Below are 27,514 nucleotides of genomic sequence, written 5' to 3'. Positions count from 1 at the left end.
TGGAGTTGCTTCCTGATCACAGAATTAACCAGATTGAGAAAGGTTGGACTTGATGATCCTAGAGGTCTATCACCTAACTCTTATAATTAACTAAACCATGGCACTAAGTGCATCATCCAATCTCCTTTTAAACACCTCCAGGGATGGTAACTCCACCACCTCTATGGGCAGCCCATTCCAATGCCAATCACTCTTTCTGTGAAGAATTTCTTCTCAACGTCCAGCCTAAACCTGTGTTCTCTTGTTCTGTCACTGGGTGCCTGGGAGGAGAGACCAACTCCTGCCTGGCTACAACCTCCTTTCAGCTAGTTGTAGACAGCAATGAGGTCACCCCTGAGCCTCCTCTTCTCTAGCCTGAACACCCCCAACTCCCTTAGCCTCTCCTCATGGGGCTGTGCTCCAGCCCTCTCCCCAGCCTTGATGCCCTTCTCTGGACAGACATGTTCAAGCACCTCAACATCTTTCTTAAATGGAGGAGCCCAGAACCGGACACATCAGTCTATATCAGAACAAAAACAATGAAAGAGCCAAGTGAAGCCTGACACAAATTGTTACCTTTTATGCTTGATTTTTTAAAACATTGATTTGATGAGGACCTACAGCTTTATCTTGGAAGAAACTATGCACAATTTCTACATGTATACAGAGAACAAGAGGAGCCAAGGTTTTGTCAGCTCCCACCTACCCTAACACTGGTACCTCCAGCACTTTCCAAGTAAGACTCTTCTGAGAAGATGGAAGTTGTCTGTGCTGCACAGCAGCAGATGTGAGTACCCAAGGGAGATATAAATGCCTTAAGATTCCATCTCCTTCCTGCATGCCGGGTGCTCTTCCTTTAATTTGAGGCAAACACAGATTAAATAAACATCAGCTGGGGTTAATCAAAGTATTCTGAGTCCTTTCTCAACACAAGGGGATTGAACTAGCAGTTCCTGAGGCCTTTCCAATTACTCTGTGATCACATACAGAGATAAAAGCTTGCCTTACAACCTGGGGTGAAAACACTGAATATAATAACCCTGAGCTAAAGCCAACAGACAATTCTAAGGGACAGTGACATTTGTGATACTGCAACTATATAACTGTGCATGGTTTTAATCCGTACTCCATTAAGTATCTAAAGATGCAACTGAGGAGAGACCCACCCCAAAGAACCTGAGATTGCAATGTGGTTATTTCGCTTAGAAAATACTTTACATGAGTTTTAAAAAGAAGCAACAAATGCACACTAAAAACTTTAACCCAGTCCTCTCTCAAGACATAGTTCTGTACCTGTTTTTCTTCTGTTGTACAAAGCATTGAGGAAGCCAAACCATGGAACTGACGTTACTCTTACAGTGTTTGTCACTTCACATGTCCAAATGTTATCTGTATTATTCACTGGGTTCGAGACTTGCTGTAATAGTCAGACAAAGCATTTCTTTTCCATGTCTCTCATTACTGCTAAGGAGAAGACACATGAATTACGATTGTGTCCACCCTCCTACAACGACAAGCTCTACACAATCCTCTCCAGCCAGTCTTTCCCACACTTCTAACACACCACAGAGGCTGAGAGATTTAAATGCTGATCCCTTGCAATGCTGTTAACTGCAATAGTAAAGTAAAGTAACTCTGCAGTTGCAGTCAATAAAGCCAAGCAGTCAGTACTAGATTTAAAGAAAAGGGAAAGGAAAAAATGAAAAGAAAGGGGAAGGGAGAAGAGGAGGGAGTGGGACCCCACATCACAGGGTGGGTTTTTTCCATTTGTCAGAAAGGTCTGATGTGTATATTTGGTGGTGGCCATGATTAAAGACTGGGAAGCCTGTACCCTCAGTGGGTACCCTCAGCTAATTGTGAAACAAGTATTCTCTGTGACCTTGGTTTTTTCTAGCTCTAACTCCAAGATGGTGGCATGCTGTTGGTTATAATACAAAACCTGAGACTGGGAAACACCTGTCCAGAAAAGGGAAAATTCTGAAGAGCAAACGGAATACCAGTGAGTGACTGTCTGTAATCACAGACTTTTGCCTAGGGAAATAAAAAAGGAGGTGAATAATAGGATAGTAATGGAGAAAGTTTAGAGAATGAATGACTACATGGCAAAAGAGAATAAAAGCACAGGATATGTTCACAGCTGTCATCTGAAATACATCTCCTTGCTTTTTCTGACCAGGAATAACTTAACCAGAAATTAAATTGCTATCATTTATAGGCTTCTTGCATCAAGAAAGAAGTCCAAGCAGTATTTATGTGGCTATTTTGTGCTGTGTATGTTGCATGCAGTTCTTTACCCAGGGCACTGGCAGATGCACTAGACCACAAGGTATTCAATACGTTATCTCAGAGCCTTCTCTGGATCTTTCCTCAAATTAAGGGTTTGTGTGTTAGTCAAGTGTCTGATCCCAGTCTCAAGAGTGCTGCTGAAGCCAGCTTCTTATGGGTTACTGATAACAGTTCCTGAAAGGAGTTTCTGGCCAGTTTGGATGTGGATGAAAATTTTCTACAGGCTCTGTGCTGGAAATCCTTCAAAGAACTAGAAATGCCTCTCCTGAGAATTCTGTGCTTACATACAACTCTCTTTCCTTCCCTCATTTCTATTCCTTTTGCTTTTCTGTTGTCTCTCCACAGTCACATTGCTGTGTGATCCCCCACGGCAGGTACAGGCTCTGCGAAAAGGATGCTGCACATTGCGCAGTCTGCATTTATATGGCTCCCCAGTAACTGAAAAGTACATCTAAAGAATGCCATCCAAGCATCTGTCTTTCCTACCTTCCTCACCATGGAGCAGACCTGGCTGTAATACAGGGGTTTCTTCACAGCAGTAATTGTGGGTAAAGCACATTTTTAAATAGCAAAGCAGATAGTTTGTAACCAAAAAACCCACAAGAACTTTTTGTTTTGTAAAAAAAAAAGAGACAGTTCCTTCTCTGCAAAACCATCAAGCAAAGTGCTTCTTGTAAGTCTCCCTGTGTTGGTCAGGTTTCTCCTGGCAGGAGTTTTTGAACTAGCTAGAACAATCTCATCTCAAAGCTTCTCCTGTAGAAAACATGTCACTTGGTCTTGTTAATGAGTCTAATTAAATCAGAATCTGGAGAAGGAAAGTGAAGCCAGGAAGAATTGCAAACAATTCTTTTCACACCACCTACTGAAAAAAAGCTTTGCTGTTGAAGTAGAGAAAGCAACAGTGCAACTGGGGTGTCAGAAATAGTTAGAGTTCATAAAGCCCCATAGCCATAAACTTCACTATGCATATGCAGCAACAGGCTCTGCACAAGACACAGGGCAAAGAAAACGAGGCTATTTTCTGAATACAAATCACCCTCAGCACTTGCAGTGAAACTGCCCATGCCTTACCTGAAACAAACAGAATTGGTTTTGCTTTAATGCATGTCCACTCACTATAAATTGTTTTCAAAGTCACCTTCCTGAACCTCGTATGTTTTGCTTGCTCTTTCCACCTCTGGTCCTGTGAAAGGGTGGGAGAAAGAGTGGCTAAACAAATTCTGTTCGTGACTCTGTCCAACAGTATGTGTAAGGCTTGACTTAACCCACGACCAGGTGGAATTTGTGTGTTTACTTTCCTCCCCTTGGTCAGAAAGAGTTTCAGTGCCTTATGTCCAGAGGTCTCCTTGTATGGTCACTTACTTGTGCCCTAAGCATGTGGGACATGGCAGCTTTTCAGAGCAAGTGCTATTCTTTTTTTTTTTTGCCCAGGTTTCCTATAAAACCATTCAGTGATGTGAAGTGAGATATTGGCTGATAAATAAGAATTTGACTGCTGCTTTTTCCTTCATTTTGTATCTTCTCCATTTTTGTGGTTTAAAAAAAAAAAAATGTATTAACACCAACTGGTGCTTGAATGCCACCCACTGAGGAGGGAATCTTTGAGACTAATGTGAATGTAGGGCTTTAAGCAGACCATCTAATATAACACTGTGATGCCTGAATGGATATTCTTCAGTTCTGAGAATTACTGGAGATAAAGTGTTATTTTAAAGAGAGTGAAACATTAATCATTGCTTTAACTGAGATTCTGTTTAGAGCAAACTGCATTTAAAATTTCATCCAAAAAGCAAGTGCAAGAGAGGTTGTTCATAGCTGCCTGCCGTGGGAGGCAGCAGTAACTTCAGTTTATCAGTAAGATAGTCAAGTTAATATGACATGAGCCAACACGTTTACCAGGAGAAAAGGTTTTTGCCTTTTCTAAAGCTCAAAGAAAACAAACAAACAAAAATAAAACTAACAAAGGGGGAGGATGAGGGTTGGGGAGAAGTCTGTTGCAGCTGGAATTCGAGGCAGTAAATGACAAGACTTTTCCTGCCTACTCAAAGTGGAATCATAGAATCAGTCTCACCACTTTCATGCTGAAGAACTTCCTCCTTACATCCAGTCCAAATCTCTCCACCTTCACTCCGTTCCCCCTAGTTCTGTCACTCCCTGATAGCCTAAAAAGTCTCTCCCCAGTTTTTTGTAGGCCCCCTTCAGATACTGGAAGGCCACAACAAGGTCAGCTGGGAGCCTCCTCTTCTCCAGACTGAACAGCCCCAACTCTTTCAGTCTGTCCTCATAGCAGAGCTGGGCCAGCCCTCTGAGCACCCTCATGGCCCTTCTCTGGACACACTCCAGCATCTCTATAACCCTCTTGAAATAGGGGCTAGAACCTCAACACAAACAAATAAATAACTATCAAGAGGAAGAATCTGACACAGGCTGCTACTTCTTTCCACGTTAACTAGATCATGCCTTGTGCTTTGATCAGCTTAAGGAGCAGCCTAGTTTTCTTTCTAACCTGAAGATGTAAAGGACACCACCTATGGAGCAGGGACTGTAGGAGAGGTTTTGGCAATTCCATCCACCAGTTGGTACTCAAGTGTTCTGGCTTTGAACAACAAAGGAATGGAAAGATAGAAAGTTCCTGGAAATAATTACAGACCAGTGCAGTTCTTTCAATGCTAGTTTAACCTGCACCCTGCAGGATTCCTGTTTACTTAAGGCCTCTGTGGAGCTAGATTACTTTTGTCAGCAGGAGTTAAAGACACTTAAGAACAGGAAGAACAGAAAAACACAACCTTCGAGAGCCAACTTCATCTGCCTGTTAAACGAGACTGCGACCTATAGACTCAGTGCATGAACTCCTAGCATGGAAACTAATGCAAAGGAAACAGAACTCTTCCCTAGCAGTATGATAGGGCCATGAAATCTTTAACTCTCTTGAACCAGATTTCATTAGGAGAGTTTTGCTCCCCAGCTCACCATCTCAGATGAGACCTCAGGACACCTGGGAAGTGTAATAGGCTTTGAAAGGTTGTATTCTATAAACTGTTGGGTTTTCTTTGTATCACAACTGCAAAGTGTCCGTCACTGGTTAAGACACTATCTGTGCAGCTGCTTATGCTAAATTTCTCCCAAAATGTCTGTGCTCTTTGTCTTGCTCCTATTCTTTTGCAGTTTCTAGCTATCTGCCTTGCTTTGTGTGGGGCAATCGCCTCTTGGTGGCTTCTGAGGGTATATCTTACGATGTACCATACTTTTTACACAAATTCAAACCAGACAGTGTTTTGGGAGAACCACAGCTCAGGTAACCAAAAAGCAGCAGAGATCAGTGAATAGGAGACTTCCCGGGGTCTCTGAAGACCTGGGCTCTGCTCGGGCTCCAGCCCAGGCTTATTCAACTGCTGTGAAGAAGTCCTGTCACCTCTTTGCACATTTGCCATTTATTTTCAAAGCTCTTTTGGATTAAAAGCATTCACTCCTGTGGGCTGGTGTAGGGTGCAATATCACTTGAGTTTACTGGGTGATCCTGGTGGTCCTTTCCAACCATAGCCATTCATAGTGATTAGATGCTGTGCTGAGGGATTTGGTTTAGTCAAGGACTTGTCAGTGTGAAACTAATGATTTGACTCAGTGATGTTGAAGGTCTTTTCCAATCTAAGAAATTCTGTCATTCTGTATGAAGAAATAACTGGAGGGATCCTACATTTCAGAAAGGCTGAACTCAGTAGTGCAACTTCCAACTCTTATTGCTGCCAATACACTTCTTAGCTAGTTCTTTAGGACAGTCAAAATTCTCTCTTATTGCAGTGAATAGAAGAAACTAGCAAATAACCCCAAAGAGAGAAAGTGTGTGGTATAAAAGAAGTGATGTATGTTGAGACAAGGAACTACCTTTGCCCAAGGTTTAGAGCTTATTTACTTTCTGTAATACATTTTTTTTTAAGAGAGTGCATTATGGTCATATTCACAATTGGCCTCAGAAAAGGACACGGACTTGGAGCTCATTCAGAGTAATTTAATCAATCTTACACAAAAAAGCAACAGCCAACCATTATGGCCCAAGTCAATACTAAAATGATTTCCCAAAACTCATTTCAAAGTCACTTCCAGGAAACAACTGGTAGTAGCTTCAAAACTCTGAGGCTCAACTGTGAATTTAATTTTCTTTAAGGGCTGTAATTGAGCTTCCACTTTGGGTTTTTAATAACAGCTATGGTGTTCTGCCACGTTTCCCTTAAATAAAACATCATGCACTGGGTAGAGTGTCATTATGTTCCTGCTAACTCCTCCTTTTTTAATGTGAAGCAGGGTATTTTGGTAAGGTCATTACCACCTCATGGTGACTAGAAATATAAATGCAACTCTTTTTTTTTTTTTTTTTTTCCACAAAGCAAACAAACACATGGCAGAAATTTAATCTGTCTGCCTACCCACCAGATGGAGAAAAAGCTGGGCCAATTCACTGCTGGACTGACTAACTGTTTGAGCACGTCAGCTTGTTGTTGACTCACTTACAAACACAAACAAGTCCACTGGCACCTCAGGGAACTCACCATGTTTTCTCTCAGCTTCTCAAAGTACATGGCAGTTAATGCTTTATTCACAGGCTAGATAGATACATGAGATGATCAAGAAATAATGAGGAAACAGCAACTTCATTGCTCCTGCCTCATCTGAGTACCTGTAGCACAGCTAAACTGTCCCCAGTGCATGCACTGAGTCTACCTCTGGTTCATTTGCAAAGCCTCATGTTTTGATGAACTATACCAACAGTGATTCATAGTGATGTCACAAGCAGCAAGATGTTTATTCAGGTACCATCAATGGCTATTTTGTTGCTGCCTTTGCAGGATGAGGATTTGGTCAATGCCAGAAGGATTTTGGCTGATTTGGATCCTTTAGTTCCTGTTTACATTAATGAAATTATTCTGCAGGATTAAGGGGTACTCAAATAAGCAAAGAACAGTGTCTCAAAATATCTGATGTGCTATGGGAGTACAGAGGGAATCACACAGAATCACAGAATCAACCAGGTCAGAAGAGACCTCCAACATCAGCCAGTCCAACTTAGCACCCAGCCCTGTCCAGTCAACTAGACCATGGCACTAAGTGCCTCATCCAGGTTGTTTTCTTGAACATCCCCAGGGGCAGCAATTCCACCACGTCCCTGGGCAGCTCTTTCCAATGCCAATCACTCTCTCTGCCAACAACTTCCTCCTAACATCCAGCCTAAACCTCCCCCGGCAGAAGTTGAGACTGTGTTCCCTTGTTCTGTTGCTGGTTGTCTAGAAGAAGAGACCAACCCCCACCTAGCTACCCTTGAGGTAGTTGTAGACAGCAATGAGGTCTGCCCTGAGCCTCCTCTTCTCCAGGCTGCACACTCCCAGCTCCAGGCTGCACTCTCCTTACAGGGCTGTGTTCCAGGCCCCTCACCAGCATCATCATCATCCTTCTCTGGACTCATTCCAGTATCTCAACGTCTCTTTTGAATTGAGGAGCCCAGAACTGGACACAGCACTCAAGGTGTGGCCTTCCCAGTACAAGGGAAAAACTAACTCTAGGGTACAACTTCTGTAGCAATGCAGACTTTTCCCTGTGAGGGTGACAGAACACTGGACAAGCTGCCCAGGGGACTTGTGGAGTCTTCCTCTCTGGAGATACTCAAGACTCACCTGATACATTCCTCTGTGATCCTGCTCTGGCAGGGGAGGGGTTGGACTTGGTGATCTTTCAAGGTTCCTTGCAGCCCCTAACCTTCTGTGGTTCTGTGACTTGTTGAGATATTGCCTGTAAGAAAAGCAAATTCTAGTCTTTCAAAAAGCAGTGTGACACCCTGTCTAGCTGCTTGAGTCACTGTGTTGTCACTGGCATGATCTACCTAGGCAATCCTCACACGTCCTACAAATCAGATAAATTGGACTCAAGGGGAGTATTAGGGAGCAAAAGGAGGAGAGAAATATGTTGGAAGGAACAGGTGGGATCATAAAACAAAAAACCCCACACATTTTGTTAAGGACTGCAGAATGTCAGTACTTGCCTTCCAGTAGATGATAGAATCACAGCTGGAAAGGGTTTTAAAGATGTGTCCAGGACCATTCTGCATATTTTGGAATTCCTGTTGTGAATTTTGTCTGTCCCTTCTCCCCCTTTTTAAATTTGCTCCCTATTCTTTGGGAGGGGGAGAGGGTGTGGAATTTGGATGCTTTGGTTTGTTTAGTTTTGGTTTTGGTTGTTTGGTTTGGGGTTTGTTTGTTTTTTTTTGGGGGGGGGTTGGGGGTTTTTGTTGTTGTTTGGTTGGTTGTTTTTATTAGTGGATTACCCAAGGAGAGAAAAGTGGGAGAGAAGACAGAAAGAAGGCAAAAAAGATAAAGATTAATGATTCATTAAAGATATTACTAATACAAGAGGAATACCATAAAATTTACAGACACCTGTGATTACAGGAAGAGGGGGAAAAAAAGAAGGAAAGAAAAAACCTCCAATCTGTTGCCTGAGAGCTTTCTTAATGCTTCAGGTCACAGATGAAGAAAAAAAAAAAGAAGAATCCTATAAAAATATCAATGCAAATATGATATAAAATATAAACTGCAAATCTCTAAACATTACCCTTAGAACCACTTACCTGAGAGCCTGGTAAATTTTCTATTGCATAGACTTTTAATAAGCACTGTCTGAGATTTTTGGGGAAATAAAAGTAATGAAAACCCACAGAATTCCAGCAGAAATCAGAGGATTGATGCAGCCACCACAGGGTGAGGTTCTGTGGTCTTAGCTATGCAGACGGTAGGACAAGATCATTGTAATGGTTGCTTCTGGTCTAAATCTATGAGCCTATGAATCATGGTAATGATATTGCTGACAAGTCAATTAGCAGCATATATTCCAAGATAAAGAATTAATTATCATACATTCACCTTCTGCCTTGACACCTATGGAACTTTCTGTTGGGTCATTTTCCTCGGCTGGAGTCACTATTTCAACCAAATTGCTTCAGCTTTGGCCCCTGAATTCAGAAACCTACAGAAACAAAGCCTTTCATTCACTTAAATATCTTAGCTTGGTTGCATTTCCTGACAATAGGCTTAAGGTATCTGAGGATCTGGCATAAACTTTTCCCTCTCATAGCTATGGATACATGGGAGAGAAGGTTATGAGAAGGTTTTTCACAAGATCATAGAGAAGACTGAAAGCTTAATATGATAAAATATATATGTGCATATTTGTGTGTGTATGTATCAATGTCTGTAATACATGTGAATATGAGAGGAAAAGAGACGACTCACAAAGATAAAAATACTTCTGTTTGCCTACAAATAGGATTAGGGGAGGCTATCATGCCAAAGTTCTGGAATCTAGCAACCTTGAACACTTGCCAGCTTCTTTCAGTGGTTTCTGATGTGCATACAAATAGCTGTGGAGTAGAAATCAGCCATAGTTTAACTGGCCTGTTCCATAAGCTCAGTCTATCTCTGCTGATTTGAAAAGTCTCAGGCATCACTATTAATGACCTTTACAGGACATATGAGACAACACAGGCTCAAAGAGCAGTGAGTCTGTGAGTGTGTACCACTATTTCTGTGTGTCAAGTCAACAGCACCACAGAGTCTTGCTGGGACCCCTGAGAGACTTCACTTTTCTATTTCAGTCTTCAAGATCTTCAAAGCCTATGGTCTTGATGAAGTGAAGAAAAGGTAAATTATTATGACTTTTTCCATTTCTGAGACAAGCATATGTTTGTTTGGGGCTTCAGTTTGGTTTAGTTTTGTTTTGGTTTGGTTTTTTTAGGACTGCTCTTTCAAAGTACTTTATAGGGCCTTTATGAGTCCTATGGTGAACTCAAGCAAACTTAGGAGCACGGAGGACATGCAAGTGTTCCGGCCCCTCCCAGAGTCAGTAAATGGATCCATAGCAGATACTTAATTACAAAGATAACTATTAACCAACTTTTCTAACACTTAGTCTTTCCCAAAACGCCATGAAGAGGTATTGAGGTACACTGAGTTCTGGGCTGCCCAGGGAGATGGTGGAGTCACCATTCCTGGAGGTGTTCAAGAAAAGACTGGACGAGGCACAATGGTTAATTCTATGATTCTATGAACTGGGACAAATACTGTCCCCTTGACTGATGCAGGGATTGAAAAACCAGAATATCTTTTCTTCTGATGGCTTATTTTAATTGTCTCCAGCTGTGACCCTTTATCAAGTGTGGAGGTTTACCCAAGACCAGCAAAGGGATGAATAATTGTATTTTTCTTGGCAGATAACATTTCTTCCTCTGCCAATTAATACAGTGTTAAAAAAAACCAAAAACCTCTCACTGATGTGAGAAGAAACACCTAGGAGATCAAAGGCTGGATTCGCTCTCCTAGCACTCCTGCCAGTGACTACATGTGATGTACACTTGGTCATACTGCTCATGCACCATACAGTTAAGTTGGCAAGTCATCAGTCATCAGGGTTTCAATCAATCTGGAAGATCAGTGTGAGCTATTGAGGTGCTAGGCATTTCTAATATGAAACAGATGCTCAACATCATCAAATTTAGCCTGACAAAATTTCTGGCTGAAGAAAGGGAGCTTGTCTGGTAAAGGCACGTGCTAATTTTAAACGTGTTCTCTGATGGCAAGTGCAATGGTTTTTTTTCCTGGGATCTTTGGCCAATTAGCCTAAAACTTTTTTTTCTGCACAGCACAAGATTATCTCCCCTCTCCTCCCCCTTTTCCTGCTCCCATAATATGAGATTTAAGTAGTATTTACAGAGAGTGAAACATGGATTAACACTCTCTTAGACAGATGAGAGTATTTACTGTGGACCGCAAACTTCAATTCAGCCTTTAGTTGACTGCAGAGGAGGTGCAATGCCACATGTTGCAGTGGTCTGAGCAGAGGGCTGGCTGGAACTCTGTGGCTGCATAACACTATCAAGATCACATCTCCCCAGATGATTCTCTTTTTGGTGGCTAATAGCTCTTTTAGCCTCCCAAGTAAATCCAAACTTCATTTGGTGACCTCTGCATCGTGAAGACTTGTTTATTTTTCTGAGGGAGCCAGGGCTATTTGAAAGTAAAGGCACAGGTGCTTATTTGCCATGTTTCTGATCTCTCAAACCCAGGTCAGACATAGGTATTACCTTTCAGCCCCACACATCACACCTGATAAATAGGATTCCTGCTCTCTAACACCATGAGGCTGCTCACTTAGCACACTGGCTGCCCCAGGCAGCAAATCTGAGCCATCCAATCTCTCTGCCTCACTGCACAGGGAGGACTGTGCCCTAATACGGTTTTATATTCATTCCTGGCAGCTGGGCTCAAAAAAAAAAAGATGGGAGCTGCAGTGAATAAACCAGTTGCTGGCTCTGACTGAGCTCGATAGGCAGGAAGAGGAGATGTGCTTTGGATTTGCTGTCATTGATCTTCAGCTGATATAAATCAACTTGATTCTGCTGGCATCAGTGGAAATAGGCTGATTCATGCCGTTTAGTTTCTTCTTATTTACTTACTGCATGCTAATGACTGCCAGGCACAAAAAACACCTGACTGAGGACACCAGATACAAAGGCTTTGTACCCTTAATGTTGTGCTCAGTTAAAGCCTAACAAAGAAGACACCACTAACTTCTGATGAGAGAGCTAGGCCCCTGAACACTTAGCACTAATAAGGTGCTTTTCAGTCTCTAAGTGCTTTACAAACATTAATTAATTATTCCTTTCAACAACACTTGGTTATTTTCTGTTAGTAGAGTGCCTGTTTACCAAGTTACCTCCATTCGCGCACAGCACGTTGTTGGCAGCAGGCAGGCGCATAAATTGATCTACAACCACACGCTGTAATTTGCAGCTGATTTGCTTCACCAAACACCATCAGTAGAGCTACAGAGGCAGCTTGGAGGTGCGGCCACTCCTCCCTGCGTCCTGTGGTGGTGATAACCTTTACCTTCCCTGCTAGACTGAGCAGAAACATAAAACCTGGTTGCTGCACAAGTCAGCTAATTCGACAGACGCATATGTCAAATGGGAGCTTCCAGTCTGACATGGCTGCAAGAAGTAGTAACAAACGTTGTTATTTGTCACACTGAAATACCCATTTGAGTAGAGAAGTGACACAGAGAATAGGCAGAGCTCTAATAAACCACAAGAGATGTTGCTGCTGTGAGACAGCAGAATTGCCTGCATGCGATAGGTATTATAGATACTAAACACTCCTGGCCTGTATCAAGAAGTTGCCAGTAACTCCAGATAAAAGCCCCAAAACACCCAAACAAGAAAAGCATAAAGAACCCAAAATCTGACTAGGTGGAAAAAAAAAAGATCTCTTTTACAAGGACAGGCTACAGGAGTTGGGGCTTTTCAGCCTGGAGAAGAGAAGGCTTTGAGGAGACCTTATAGTGGCCTTCCAGTATCTGAAGGGGCCCTACAGGAGGGATGAGGAAAGACTATGGACAAGGTCTTGTAATGACAGGATGAGGGGTAATGGGTTTAAACTGGCAGAGGGGAGATTTAGACTAGATGTTAGCAAGAAGTTCTTTCCAGTGAGGATGGTCAGACACTCCCAGGTTGCCCAGAGGTTGTGGCTGCTCCCTCCCTGGAGGTGTTCAAGGCTGGATGAGGCCTTGAGTGACCTGTTCTAGTAGAGGTTGAAACTAGATGATCTTTGAGGTCCCTTCCAACCAGTCTATGATTCTATATTCTAAAAATGCCAAGTCCCCAGAGGGCAGGAAGATAATGGTCAGAAGGCAGGAGCTGGAGTCTCACTTCCCTGTTTTGCTCAAGTGCCCCCAAAGATCTGAACCAGAGCTTGGCTTTCTAGAAGAGTAGCCCTAGCACTGGCTTCTTGTTTATTTTCCCATCCCTGTTTCCCTCTCCCACCTTACATCACATGCTAAACTTGAGGCATGCCAAGGTGTTTCCACTGCAAATGTGTGCTTCAGTGAGCAGTAGCAGACAATGGTGACTAATGCTGTTGGCAAGATCATGCCTCTGCAGCTGAAACCAGGGTCCTGCAAAGTGTTAAGCTATCAATTCTTAACTAGAACTGCCCAAAACTTTTCCACAGAACAGCTTCCTGAGATAAAATATTGGAAACCATGAAGCTGACCATAACCATCAGTGGAAATAAAAAATGACCTTCTGCTGTGTCTCCTGTCCATCTTCTGTGCAGGAAATGTCACTCTGGGAGGGGGGGGCAAGCCCCAGTTAACAAGAAGCTGGAGCACAGTGTATGTGAAGTTGAATAGAGTCTATCCTAAATCTGTTTTCACTGAGTGCTCAGAGCAGCTTGCTCTGCACTGCATGCTGCCAGCACAAAGGCAGCTCCATCTGTCCCCATTCACTTTCTTCAACTTCTGTTTGCTCTGGCCAGCTTTAGATGGTGCATTCTAGCTGGCACCAACAACATGGCTTAGTGGCACATACATAATGTGAGTTAGGTTTGCAGAGTCAGAAACTAAATCTTGCAGTAGCAGTAATCCCCATCGTAGAGAAGAGACACCAAACTTTAATCCTCCAAGATATACAGTCTAATTAATCAGCCATAATTTGCCTCACTCATATCAAAATTGTTTTATCTGCATTGGCACACAGTGGAAACGTGGCATGGAAAAACAGCTACAGTGGCAGTCTTATGGTAGATGTCTGAAAGGAAAGAAAATGTATTGGCATATAAATTTGCCCATATAGCTGTATCTATACCTGGGCTTTTGTCAACACAGCTATTTTCTCACAGTCTTACTCAGTAAAGCTTTCTACTGTATGAATGGCCTGAGACTGGTTACTGAGCATTATCTTCTGCATGGATCTTTACAGTTTCCAGCATCTCTCCTGAAAGAATCTCACTCTAAATAATACACAAGCATTTACTGGAATCAGGCAGACAAAAATTCAGTCTATTTTCAGTATGAATAGTTTAAACCATGCTCTGAGATCCTTTGATGGTTTGTTAGGGAAGAAAACAAAGCCCTCTCATGCTGATGAGTCCTAATTCACCTCCATCTATGCGTGGTACAAAGAACCGGTGAGGTAATCATACATACTTCTGTGTCTGCTCTGCAAATACACCAGGCTTTCATTTGAGAAAATGGCACATTTTACAGTGATGCAAACAAAAGATCTGAGATTACCTTCATTCATTCCAAACCAAACAAAACAGCAATTTCTCTTCTGAAGTACTGAGAAACAAGAAAGCCTGTTTATTTAGCGAAACACGAACATCTCCAGCTATAGAAATAAAATGCAATTTTAATCACAGAATAACATTTTCACCTACTGGTATATAGTTATATACATCCTCCAGACTTTGGAAGGTTGCATGGAACTCCCCTTTTTCTGCACTGCAATGCTTAGTGCAGAAAATGATGAAAACATCTATCATAAAGTATGCTTTTTAATGGCTTACATAGAGGTACCTGATAATATATTTTTTTACAGTGATATTCTGTAAAATATTTTCGTGCTAAAGCACATCAATTAGTGTATTACTACATGTGACTACAAGATGAATCATAGAATCAACCAGGTTGGAAGAGACCTCCAAGATTATCCTGTCCAGCCTATCACCACTAAGTGCCTCATCCAGTCTTTTCTTGAACTTCTCACAGAAGCTTAAGGGCCAGAAGGGACCTTGAAAGAGCATCTAGTCCAACTCCCCTGCCAGAGTAGGATTACCTGTATCAGATCACACAGGAACACATTCAGGCAGGTCTTGAATATCTCCAGAGAGGGAGACTGCACAACCTCCTTGGGCAGCTGGTTCCAGCGCTCTGTCACCCTAACAGGGAAAAAAATCCTCCTCATGTTTATATGCAACTTCCTATGCCTCAACTTCCACCCATTGCCCCTTGTCCTGCCATTGGACATCACCAACCACAGCCTGGCTCCATCCTCTTGGCACTCACATTTTACATTTCTATGAACATGGTCACCCTTCAGTCTCCTCTTCACTGAGCTAAAGTGACCCAGCTCCCTCAGTCTTTCCTTGTGAGGAAGAAGTCCCACTCTTGCTAGGGACTTTGAAAGCTCCACAAAGGATAGCAACATGTAACATGCAGAAGCCATTACAACATCCTTCCTTGTGAAGGAAGGGGGTATCTCATGGTAGTGGCTCATCTCTTCCAATTATTACTATCCATTGCTAGACAGAACCAGATCTTACAGAACAAGATGAAAAACTTAGCATGAGAAGCATGGAATTAAATGGCTAATTAAAATGTCTTTCCAATATTCATCAGGAAAATATTTATCTCATGCTGTGAAACATGAGGGAATTTTATCCCTTTCCAAAACTGGAATTAGCAGTCCCTGGCCCCCAAACTTATTCTAAATAATTCACCTGTGGATGTTCTGTTTATCCAAATTATCCTCAGGTTTTAGACTTTTGCAGTGCCTTTGATCTTTATTACAGCCCTGTCAACAAAAAAAACCCACCACCCTAATTTAACATATACAAAAAAATCACTTTTTTCCACCTTTTAGCCTCACTGACTATTAGCTACCCCCATTTGAGGGATGCAGCCAATCAATACAGTCTCAACAGTGATAACTTATACAAAAGCCTCCAAGCCTCATTGTAATTTTCAGCAGTGTAAACCTGTGATTTACTCATGCCATGGAGATATTTTTTAGCCTTTTTTTTTCCTCTCTTTTTTTCTTTGTGTGGGTACTGATAGAGAAAATACAAAACATGTTGCCTCTTGCACTTGCAAAACTGAGGGTGTTGGATGTGTTTGCTACATAACTAGGTGCAGCTGATTGGCACGAAGCCCTGACAAGTTCCTTCTCTAATAAAGTGTTTCTCCCAATACCCAAATCCAATCTGTGCAACTTGCTTGATGTCTTCCAACAGCAAAAACACACTAAACATCCTAGGCATTGGATGTGTAAAAAAGAGTCTTATTCACAGACTCCTAATAAAACTTTATTTTGTGTGGTTATGTGTTTGCTTTTATGTATTTCCTGCTTGCTTGAATGTTGGAAGCTGTTCATCTAGCACGGAGAAACTGAGCAAAGAGTTGTGCTACATTTGGAAATGCCCAGCCCATAATGAAGTTTGCTTTGGTGTTTGTTTGTTTCTTTCTTTCAGAAAAGTCTGCACTGTTTGCTGGGTTGTAAATTATTGATTTATTTGGTGATTTACTTTGCAGCAAATTGAAGCTATATACAAGCTAAATATGGCTTCACTTAAGCTAATTGTGATGATGGGAGCTATAAAGATTGAGAAATAGATAATTGTATTTTTTTGACACGTACACTACAAGCCAAAAATATTCCTCTCTTCCACTCCTGGCCAGCCTTCAGATACTTATAAACATTTATCAAATCCCCTCTATGTCTTCTCTTCTCCAGACTAAAAAGTCCCAGGTCTCTCAGCCTCTCCTCATAAGCCGTACTCTGACTTTAAGTGAATTAGATTGACTGAATTATCTTTCTTTTTCAGCACTTGTTGGGACCACAGGTTCCTCACCAGGATAGATTTTGAAAGTATAAGCATTTGGGTGGAATAATTGAAAGCCTGGCACTGTGCACAAAGATCTTACCTATGCCTCCTCATTGGAGGCTGTGTTCAATTCCTGGAGATTCAAGACTGCTCTCGTGGCTTTCCTGGAGACAAAGGAGAATAATTTTCAGTATGGATTTCCTAGAAATTAAAATACTCAGTGAAGATTTCTTTCTCAGGATCAAACATCAAGTGAATGCATTTGGAGCTGAGTATAGATGACATGAAGAGAAGTCCAGTTTCTGGGTTTTGGCATGTTGGTTATGATGTAGGTACATTCCACCTAACTTTTAAGTTAACTAGATGGGATACCTGTAACAACATGAATCTGAAGGTACCTGGCTGGGATTCCCAATCCACAGTTTTCTGTACTTCATCTGTACTTTTAAATTCATGCTGTGTAGGTATCCTATCTGGTTACCTTCAAAGTTAGTATCAGTAACCAAGATGCCAACATGCATGCTGTAGAACAGAAGATATTCTGAGGTGCACCTCTACAAAAGGGCACAGGGCAAGACTGAGATAATGAGAGCCAGAATCACAGGAGAACCAGTATCACATTCCCATACTCTGGACCAGTGTGATAGGTGAGATCTGGGAACCAGAAACCACAAGATCCTGGAGCTTGTACCCATAAGCAACCATCACTCTAAAGGCTTTCAAACCCTCTCTTTTGCAAGTGAGCACCTAAAACCCCTGACTTCAATATGAAAAGAGATTCTTTCAATTCGAGGCCCTTGCCTAATGAAATGATTATTCTAGCCAGCTCCAGCACTAGAAAAAGCAGCTGCAGTAGCAGGGGAACATATTTCATTTTCCCAGCTCCACATGCTGGTGTTTCAAAAATGAAATTTTCTCTAACTTTCAAGCTATATGAAGCCTTGAATTAAAATAATACCTAAAAGCCAATGAATGGAAAGCACTGCATTTTGGCTGGCTCTGTTTGTATATGAGTAATATTCCAGGCTTCTCAAAGTGTCTTTCATGCCATCTCAAATTATTCTCCTTTCTTTCTTTTTCTTTTTCCTTCCTTTCTTTCTTTCTTTTTTTTTTTTTTAATTGAGATCTCCAAAGCCAGCTGCTTAGGGGTTTTCTGTGCCCAAATTCCCACTCATTATTTCATTTGACACTCAGATTCCCCTGAGTGGCACTGAAAAATTACTAAGTCTTAATATCTGTTCAAGACTTCCAAACAATAGTTGCAACGAAGAAACTGGTCCTGGCACTAAAACCCAATGAATATGTAAGACAAATTGTATCTGGAGAGAGCAAACACATTAAAACAGGCTACCAGTACCATCTTTCAAAAGATATACAATGTAAGCCACATACTCTTCAGTAGCTCAAGGGGCTAATAGTCAATAAATTTAACAGGCTGCAACCAAAAAAGTCAAAGCTAAAGTACAGTATGTAAATGGAAGCTAGAGTGCAGTCTTCTTTTCAACCTTAGGACAGAGTTAATAGAGGGGAAATGACAAAATACATAAAAAGGAATACACAGGATTTGACAGCGTGTGTTTTTTCTTCTAACTTCAAGGCAAACTACCAGACTATTTTGGTTTACAGATAAATCAAACAAAGAACTTTTATCAGTTTGCATAAAAGTCTCATTTTCAACATCGGCAAGATAAGGCTTCAGAGCCTTATTTGTATGTACATGTTGGGGAGGGGGGGACAGGGGGAAAGATTACAAGGGAAGCAGTATAAATAATGACCTTGTCAAAGAGAGATTAGCTTCAACAATTATCTGGTAAAATAGTTTTGTTTCCTGAACATATAGATTAAAATGTCTGCTGACAGGTTCTGTAAGCTAGCGAAACTCATGGATATTTGAGGTAAGAGGGTAACGACAGCAGCAGTATCTGACAGCCCTGTTGCTGCCTCTTGACATTACTCATGGTAGGCTGATGTGCAGTCTGGGGAGCTGGATTCTCAGCCTTGCCAGATTCGCTTGCAGTGGCTCAGTGTTTATGTGACAAAAGAATGTTTCCTTTAGGGATTCCCTTTATTTTACGGTTATGTGGTCATGCTAAATGCAAATGCAGTGGATCCATCTTGTCCATTTGATTTTCCAGGAGCTACTCGTGACTTCTCCCAGCTGACTAAGAGCACACACAGGTTGATTTTTCACTGACTTACCCATCATTTTGACATCTACACTTCTTTAAGCTGTCAGTAAAGCTGAAGGAGCTGGGTTGTTCCTACTGACATTCCTCAAATTTTTCTCTTCTTTTGCTATTTCTACAAAAAAATCTTGTGGGGAAGATGGGAATTATACATTGATGTTGGATTTGAAAGGTCTAGTCTCTGCTCTGACTAAACGGTGATTCCTTGGACTGCAAAAATCCTGCTCTGGGAACGACAGAGCAGAACATGGTGTGCAGGCTTTTGCAGCCCCAGCCAGTATTGGAACAGGCAGAATGTAACAGGCCACAGCTCCCTCTCTCAGTGAGTGGCTCAGTGTTTCTGAACACACTCTGGATAGCTTTCTGTTCCCAAGGGAGATGGAAATAAATTCACCTGAAATTGTCAGCTACTGATAGAATCAGTCAGGGTTGGAAGAGACTACAAGGATCGTCTAGTTCAACCCCCCCCCCCCCCCCTACACCCTATCCTAGAGCAGGCTGGCCAGAGCCTCATCCAGCCTGGCCTTCAACACCTCCAGCCATGGGGCCTCAACCACCTCCCTGGGCAACCCATTCCAGCCTCTCACCACTCTCATGCTCAACAACTTCCTCCTCACCTCCAGTCTGAATCTTGCCACCTCCAGCTTTGCTCCATTCCCTCTAATCCTGTCACTACCTGATATTCTATTATATCTGTGCCCTTAAAACAACACAGGAACAAATGTTTCTGTATAACCTGGTGACATGATTTTAAAGTTTGTAGATATACTGGTAGCTGTATAGTGTGCAAGACAATGGCTACTGCCACAGAGTAATCTCTATTGTAAAGTAACTGGATAAGAGAGAAAAGACAATTTGGTTCGCAAAAGAGATGTTCCTGTATCCAAGAGCATGGCAGCAGGTCAAGGGAAGTTCTCTTCTCCTTCCACTCTGCTCTGCGGAGACCTCTGGAGAACTTTTCTCCAGGCCTGGGCTACCTGGTGCAAGAAGGACAGGGAATTTCTTGAGAGGGTACAGCAAAGGGCTCCAAAAATGATCGGAGGAGTAGAACACCTGAGAGAACTGGGTCTTTTTAGAATGCGGAACAGAAGACTGATGGAGAATCTTATCAATGCTCGGTGGGTGGTTTCAGGAGGATGGGGCCAGTTTTTTTTCAGAGGAGCTCATCAACAGGATAAGACATAATGGGAACAAACTCAGACATAGGAAGTTCACAGATTGCACTGGATTGGAAGGCCCTTCAAAGGTCATCTTGTGCAACCCTGCTGTAGTGAGCAGGGACACCTCCAGCTAGATGAGGCTGCCCAGGGCCATATCAGGTCTGATCTTGGATGCCTCCAGTGACAGGACTTCAACAGTATTCCTGGGCAACATCTTCCTGTATTTTACCACTCCCATTGTAAAGGATTTCTTCCTTATGTCCAACCTAAATCTACCCTGCTCCAGTTTAAAACTATTGCCACTTGTCCAATCATTACAAACCCTTCTAAACAGCCCCTCTCCAGCCTTCCTGTAAGTCCCCTTCAGATACTGAAATGTAGCTATAACGTCTCTCTGGAGCTTTTTCTCCTCTAGACTGGACAGCCCAAATTTCTTTCAGCCTGCCGAAAGAAGTGAAGCACTGGAACAACCTCCCCAGAGAGGTGGGGAAGTCTCCATCTCTCAAGTCATTCAAAGCTCACCTGGACACTCTTCTGTACAACCTGTGCTAAGTAAACATTCTCTGGGGGGTGGGTTGGACTAGATGATCTCCAGAGGTCCCTTCCACCCCCTATCATTGTGTATGAAGGACAGCACAAACTCCTGTTATGTCTAGAATAGTCCCAGCTTATACCAATTAGGTTCTCCACAGAAAGCAAAGTGCAGTCTTTCATCTAGCACATATCTTGGGAAAGAAACCTGGGCTTTACAGCAGCCTATAAAAATTCTGTTGCTCTAGAAAAAAATGGTTGATCTTTAATTATGTTCAATGGAGAAAGATTTAAAACTCATAGGTTCTGACTTCCTAAATTGTTTCTACTACAGATGCAATATGCTTGAGTAATATTATCTATAGAGTCTATTAGGCTGTGTGAAATAGGAGCTGGAGTCCTGCTCTCATTTTGTAACAATGGAAAGTGAGATAAGTAAATAGAAAAGATAACTGCACTGTCAGTCTGGGTGGGGGTTTTGGGGTGGGTTTGTTGGTTGTTTTGGTTTTTTTGGGTGGTTGGGCTTTTTGAAAGTATAGCATAAAACTACTTTTAGACAGGTACCTGAAAGATAGTCACCAAAACTGATCATTAAGGCTTCAGAAAAGCTGTTAATCATCATTATTGGTATTTGCACTCTCAGCGTGCCTTTTCTTAGACTGTGTCTGTACAGCACCATCTGTCTGCAGTGCAATGGGGATCTAGCCCAGCAATATGTAAACCAACCACACTGGGCAGTGGCAGCAGTCTGTCTTCAGAAACATAAGAGCATACAGTTCAAGCTGCAAAATTCAGTCAACAAGCTGTAAAAGCAAGGAGGTTAACATATGCTGAACTCAGTGTTGCTCCATCTGCCTTAAAACCTAGGCTTTATTGACACTGAAGCCTGTAATGGTGGTGAGAACAAAAAAAAACGAGCTTTGCCTTTAACTTTGCATGCCAGGAACTAGCAAAAAGGAAGCTATGCACCCTTGATCAAAGGAGAGGTGCTTGGACATGCACAGGATATGACAGAAGAGCTCCCAGTACAGAAAAGTATTAGTAACAGAGAAGGCAACAGGCTAAGCAATGAACATAAAAACAACCCCTTTCATGTATTTTAGCTGAGAAAACTTCATCTCATGTCAGTAACAAAAATACACCTGCACTGTGCTAAGCATACATCTGCACATGGCTAGCAATTCACCTTTTCTTGTAATTCCCTTTTCTCCCTGCTAATCTTCCTTGTTTCTTCAATGTAGTCATCCCATTGACAGTTTCATTAAGACAATCTTGGCACCAGAGAACTCACTGTCTTCTAAAGAGAAGAGGAAACAAAATGTTTCTAAGGACTATATTTTTCATAACATGTACCCAAGTGAGTTCACCCATCATCTCTCTGCACTGGCTGATTTTGGCAGGAAAAAGGCAAATACAGGCTCTGTCTCTACAAACTGGGGGACAGGTATGAGGAGGTTGTGCTTTCAGACTGCATTAAAAGAAAAATAAAGTGAAATATATCATTTTTCTATGTCGTTGTTGGAAAGTTTTTGGGGAACAGGAACTTTTAGTACACGTTTCCCAAAGTTTTATTTTCCAGTAGTTTTGGGCCTGTGCAAGAAGACTTTAAAATTCTGGTGACAATTTTATATGCTAGAAGGAATTTGAACATGTTATTGCATGTTCCAAAATATCAACATATGTTAAAGTTAAAAACAAAAAGCTGGTTCATTACATTCATAAAACTAGAAACTTGAAAAACTCTACATTCTTTTATATAAACACATTTGCTGGTCAATTCCATCTATTTCAGTGAAGAAACAACGGTTGAAGTATGGCCATAATAGTGTGCAATACTCAGACTGCAATGCCAATGCAAGTTCTAACTACAGTTAGCCAAAGAGTATTTAAAATAGATGTGACTAGGGATGATGAGGGGACAGGAGGGCATGGCTTATGAGGAGAGGCTGAGGGACCTGGGGCTGTTTAGTCTGGAGAAGAGAAGACTTAGAGGGGATTTGATAAATGTTTATAAGTATCTGAGGGATGGCCAGGATAGAGGGGACAGGCTCTGCTCATTTGCTTCCTGTGATAGGATGAGCAATGGGTGTAAGTTGCAGCAAAAGAGATTCTTCCTCAACACAAGGGGGAACTTCTTTAAGGGTCACAGAGCACTGGAACAGGCTCCCCAGGGAGGTCATGGAGTCTCCTTCTCTGGAGACTTTCAAGGCCTGTCTGGATGTGTTCCTCTGTGATCTGTGTTAGTATTGTCCTGCTCTGGCAGAGGAGTTGGACTTGATAATCTCTTTGGGTCTCTTCAACCCCTAACATCCTATGATCCTACGGTTTGTGTTTGCTTTGTCTGCTCTTTGCCTTTCTCCAACCTGAAAAAAATGAAAAGTCAGCTACTGAACCAAATGACTAAAAAGTTACTCTTCAGTTAGAGGGACAAGTGTCTCTCAGTGCTATTGCAGGGAGCACGCAAGGTAAAATCAAAACGAAAAGGGATATTCAGAACTGAGTGAGAAGCATTATATCTGCTTATATCTAACCAGTAAAAGAGGAGATTTTCAGAAGCCCTAGTAAAACTCTTGGGATCACTCGACCATTGGCAGCCAGCTGTAGGCAGTATGGAAAAGTTTAACCAATCCATCTCATTTTTAAATTCACGTGTTCATGGTCTAAAATTATGCATCTACAAAATGTGTTGTACAGCAAAGATTTAGCTTAGATTGGATAGTAAAGGGATGCAAACTTCTAATATAGTACATTTTAGACAATGAATTATTTGGGAACTAATTATTTTACTATGTTAGTGGCCACCTGCTATTCTTGAGATCATGCTTATGTCACTAGCTACTTAAATAATAAGGTTTCTGGTTCCTACCTGCTGGGTGTTTTTTCTGAACAGTTATGTATAAATACATTCTGAGTTAATGGCACATGTGCACTCGAGTTTGTCTTGCCTTTTCCTACAAACTGGCTTTGGGTTTTTGTTTCAGTAAACATAAATTTCAAGTATATGCTCAGTTCTGGTGGCCAGAGCAGCAGTGACCACTCGGCTCTCCAGATGCAGAAAGACGCAATGGCCAAGGTAGAGACAATCCCAGTTCAGTGGAGAATATTGAGCTGTATCTTGAGACAGACAGACAGACATAGATATAGAGATATAGGTGTATATATATATATGAGAAAAATGTGAGAAAAGTTCTGGGATAAAACTCTTGTCTCCCAGGCCCATCACAGACACAGCATGGCCAGTCCCACTGCTCTGATCAAGTGACAATTGCTTGAAGCAAAATACCATATAGTCATTCTGTCACTGAGGACCTGAGACAAGCATTTTCATTTCCTTGAGCCCAAAGGTCTTCATCACAATGACATGGTAATAGCTTTAGAGGTGAGCACTATCTCACGAGTGACTAGAGATAGACCTGTTTCCAGAGAACTGCTCACACTGCTATAAGTCTGTGCCATCATCTCTTCCATCAAACCCACATAAACTGAAGGGGCCATAAAAACATCCAAATCTAGGAGACTTCTCGTAGCAACTTACAATAAATGAAGCTCTGCAGGTCAATTTTTGATTCTAAATTGCATCCAAATAGCTGTTAAGTGATAACATTGTGATATTATGATAGCATTATTTGATGGGACAGGGCTGGGTGTTAGGTTGGACTGGATGATCCGAGAGGTCTCTTCCAACCTGATTGATTCTGTGATGAGAGAACCAAGCATTGTCATCATGCCACCCCTGAAAGATGCCTGAGAAACGCTGTCAGTTGCTCCTAGGAAGGAGTTTACTGTTGCAGAGAGCTTACAGTTACGGAGTACGTTATATCAATTAAGTGTATAGTTAGCTTAATTGCGGTAAAACTGGATAGCATTCTGTTGATTTTGTAATTACAAGAAAAACTGCAACATAAAACACATGTTTTGGGGGGACTGGGAATTTGCTGTGGTTTATAATCAACAACATTGTTCCCAATGACTGATCTGAGCACACAGAAATGATTTCATGTCGCAGCACTGGTGCTAACACTTGCTTTTCCACTAGCTTTTCATTACCATTGCAAAGTAGTTTTTGTAGACAGTGCTTATTTTAGTCATGGCAGAAACTAATGAATTTTTCAGACTTGTGTCTGGGTTTTATTGTACTCCTATACAATCTTTTATTATACTCCCACAAAATCTGGGTTTTATGTATTGTACTACCAAAGAGTGGGCTGAGGATGCCCTTACTTCCCTTTGAATCTTTTTTACAACTTTATAATTCAGAAATTTCAACTTCTCTTTACCCATTATGAACTGCTAACCTCTAAGTTTGGCCTTGCCTCTCCCTCTGGGTCACTGTGAAAATTATCTGTGCCACGATGACATCCAGAGCCTCGCTGCTTTGGCCCTGCTGTACTAAACACTGTAAAAACAAGGCTGTAAATAGTCCCACTCTCGAGAGCCTGCAGTCTCATATGTTTACAGGACAGGTTTTAGCAAAGTAAAGAGACAGCTGAACTAATTCATTTCAAGCTAACATTCCTATCTCTACAACATACTGGAGCATATGCACGATCTAAGTTGGTAAGACAAGGGAGATGGGAGTGGGTGCTAAATAAGTGCTAGGGAAAGGGAAACTCGTAATTCCTCTCTCTATACAGCTGATGTGAATGTGGCACTCACAGCAAGAGATCCAGCAGAGAAGACAAGACATTTTGTATGAGTGACTGTCAGTCTGAACATCATTTTGCCCTTTCTGAAAAACTGTCCTTTGAAGAGACATCAATGCCACTGGAGTGATTCACAACCCTGTTAGATGTTGAAGCTGTTGGAGAACCTCTCCGTAAGGTGAAACATGTGGCTGCTCTGCTGCCCAGGGAAGATGATGGCACTGAATGTATTGATTAAACTTTGTGCTGTTTCCTAGAGGAATATAAAAAGGTGAAAAAATATGAAAAGGGAAGAGGAAAAGACAGTTTCTTTGGCTGATACAGCAAGGCACAAGCAGCCAACAGGCTCTAATTCCTACCCCTTATTTCTTCCACAGCTTTCACTCAGTTTGTTTTGCTCCAAGGATCAATTTCTTTATCGGAAAAAAAGACTGAGAAAGGTCTTTCTTACCTCTGTCTTTCCTTTGTACCTTGTGGGATGTGTGAGTGGAGAGATATTGCAGATGTGTAATGTGTGATTGCTGTTGTGTGCATAGGTTATCTTCTGTTACTGATTAGATGGAAACAGCTGCTCTAAAAAATATATCATGGGTGCTGAGCAGGCAGAGCTCAGCACAGAAGTTGTCTGATATAAAGATGTGGAGAGAATGGTGTTAAGGGAAATATTGTGCTCTAAATTTGCTTTTTATTCCTTGTACAGGTGGGGTTTGACTGAATACCACCTAACACAGAACGGAGGAAGGAAAAGAAAGATGTTGTAGTGGCAGAAAGTTTAACACCATGGTAAAGGAGGGCTTTGGAAAACTAAATCAGATTAAAAGATTGGAAAATTGAGCTCTTCATATGAATAAAACAAAGTGGTGGCATTTAAAGTTGCAAAGGGTGGGTGCAGTTAAAGCACCCTCTTTTGAACTTGAGGGTGGATAACTCTCCCAGATGAGAGTCACATACTGACAGTTGTAAGACATGGACCATTTCAGAAGTCCAAAATGGAAGCTAATGATAAGATTAGTTCCCTGCTAAAAAGGGTAACTGCTCTACATGGACTAGAGCAGGTTTAGCTAGCCATCAGTGCCTACAGTTCATTCCTTTACAGAAAGAGATAGAGAGCTGGGGAGAGGAGGGCAACACTGCTCCACTGGAGAAATCCAAGTAAGATTGATCAGCGGTTCCCTCTGTTAACAAGCTGCCAGATATCTGCTATAACCAACCTGTTAACTTGGACAAGCTTTCTGGGCATGGAAGTAACAAACTGGCAGTCAGGCGGAGAAGGATACAAAGGAGTGCAAACCCATCACCTAAGAATCCAGAGTTTTACTTCCACTGCTTGTGTCAGTGAGCTGTGCGATACATGTGAACATCAGCGTTGCGCTAAGTCACGTAAGAATGATGTTATAAGTTAAGGTAACAAAACAACTCCAACAACATTGCAGACCACAGTTAATGTCAGGTTCTGTAAAATGCTTGGCATGCTTTAAGATGACACGTAAGTAGCTAGCAGAAAATTACAATATGATTTTTAACAGCGTAACCTATAATTTATTTTTCATTAACTTCTCAAGCTCAATTCTGATACTGTAAAACTAAACACATTTTCTAAGCTTTTAGTTTTGTCAATCATTTGATTACTCTGACACGTGCCATATCTTGTTCAATGGTATTGGCTGCTCTGTTTTTAAATAATGCTCTGTTTTCCAGAACAGCAGCATGATTGTATTTAGACATCTTTAAAAAATGTAGTGACAGCAACTTCAATCAAAAATGAGGGAAAATAAAGACTTTCTTTAGGATGAATAGCAGCAATTGAAATAAGTTAGAAATAAGGAAGGCAAAGCCACTGTTGGAATACTTTGGATTCATTTGTACTGAAGTTTGTGGCGTTGTGGAGGAATTATATGGGCCTTGTATAGAAGTTAATACTGCAGTAGATCACCATTGCCATCTCCTGGTAAATAAACCATATAACTGCATTCTGGAGGGTTTTCTAAACAGTCATCTATTGCACAACTGTAGAGAGATTACACCATAAATAGGCAATAAAGGATTTAGGATATTTACTGTGAGACTATCATTGCATTTTTACTCTTTGCTCACATAAGACCTTTATAAAGAGCTGCATTATAGTTGATAAATAGTGGCATTTGTTTCAATGCACTTTTTATGCTGAAAAGAAATACTGCTGGTTATGACTGCGTAAATTAAGGTGAGATGATGGGTATTGTTGTGATTGAAACAAATTCCAGGGCTGCTTGAGGAAAAACTCACCATAACCAGAACAAATATACAACATTAGCTTCCACTGTATTGTG

General features: G+C 41.6%; 2 long non-coding RNA genes across 2 annotated transcripts in view; one reads left to right on the top strand and one right to left on the bottom strand.

Annotated features, from left to right (window-relative positions):
* Nucleotides 1-21,856, bottom strand: part of LOC135187018 (uncharacterized) — a 49,687-nt gene extending 27,831 nt beyond the window's left edge. The window contains exons 1-3 of the long non-coding RNA XR_010307166.1: nucleotides 21,749-21,856; nucleotides 16,786-16,849; nucleotides 7,929-8,043 (exon numbers count right to left, since the gene is read on the bottom strand). This is a non-coding gene — a long non-coding RNA (uncharacterized LOC135187018). The remainder of the gene's footprint in view (nucleotides 1-7,928; nucleotides 8,044-16,785; nucleotides 16,850-21,748) is intronic.
* LOC135187019 (uncharacterized) lies at nucleotides 95-26,038 on the top strand. Its single transcript, XR_010307167.1, has 3 exons — nucleotides 95-766; nucleotides 1,874-1,978; nucleotides 25,906-26,038. It is a non-coding gene; the product is annotated as an uncharacterized LOC135187019 (long non-coding RNA).
* The last annotated feature ends 1,476 nt before the right edge of the window (nucleotides 26,039-27,514 follow it).

The sequence above is a fragment of the Pogoniulus pusillus genome, chromosome 26, assembly GCF_015220805.1.
Source record: "Pogoniulus pusillus isolate bPogPus1 chromosome 26, bPogPus1.pri, whole genome shotgun sequence".
Taxonomy (NCBI): domain Eukaryota; kingdom Metazoa; phylum Chordata; class Aves; order Piciformes; family Lybiidae; genus Pogoniulus; species Pogoniulus pusillus.
Note: the sequence above shows the minus strand (reverse complement) of the source record. Positions and strands in the feature narration are given on the sequence as shown.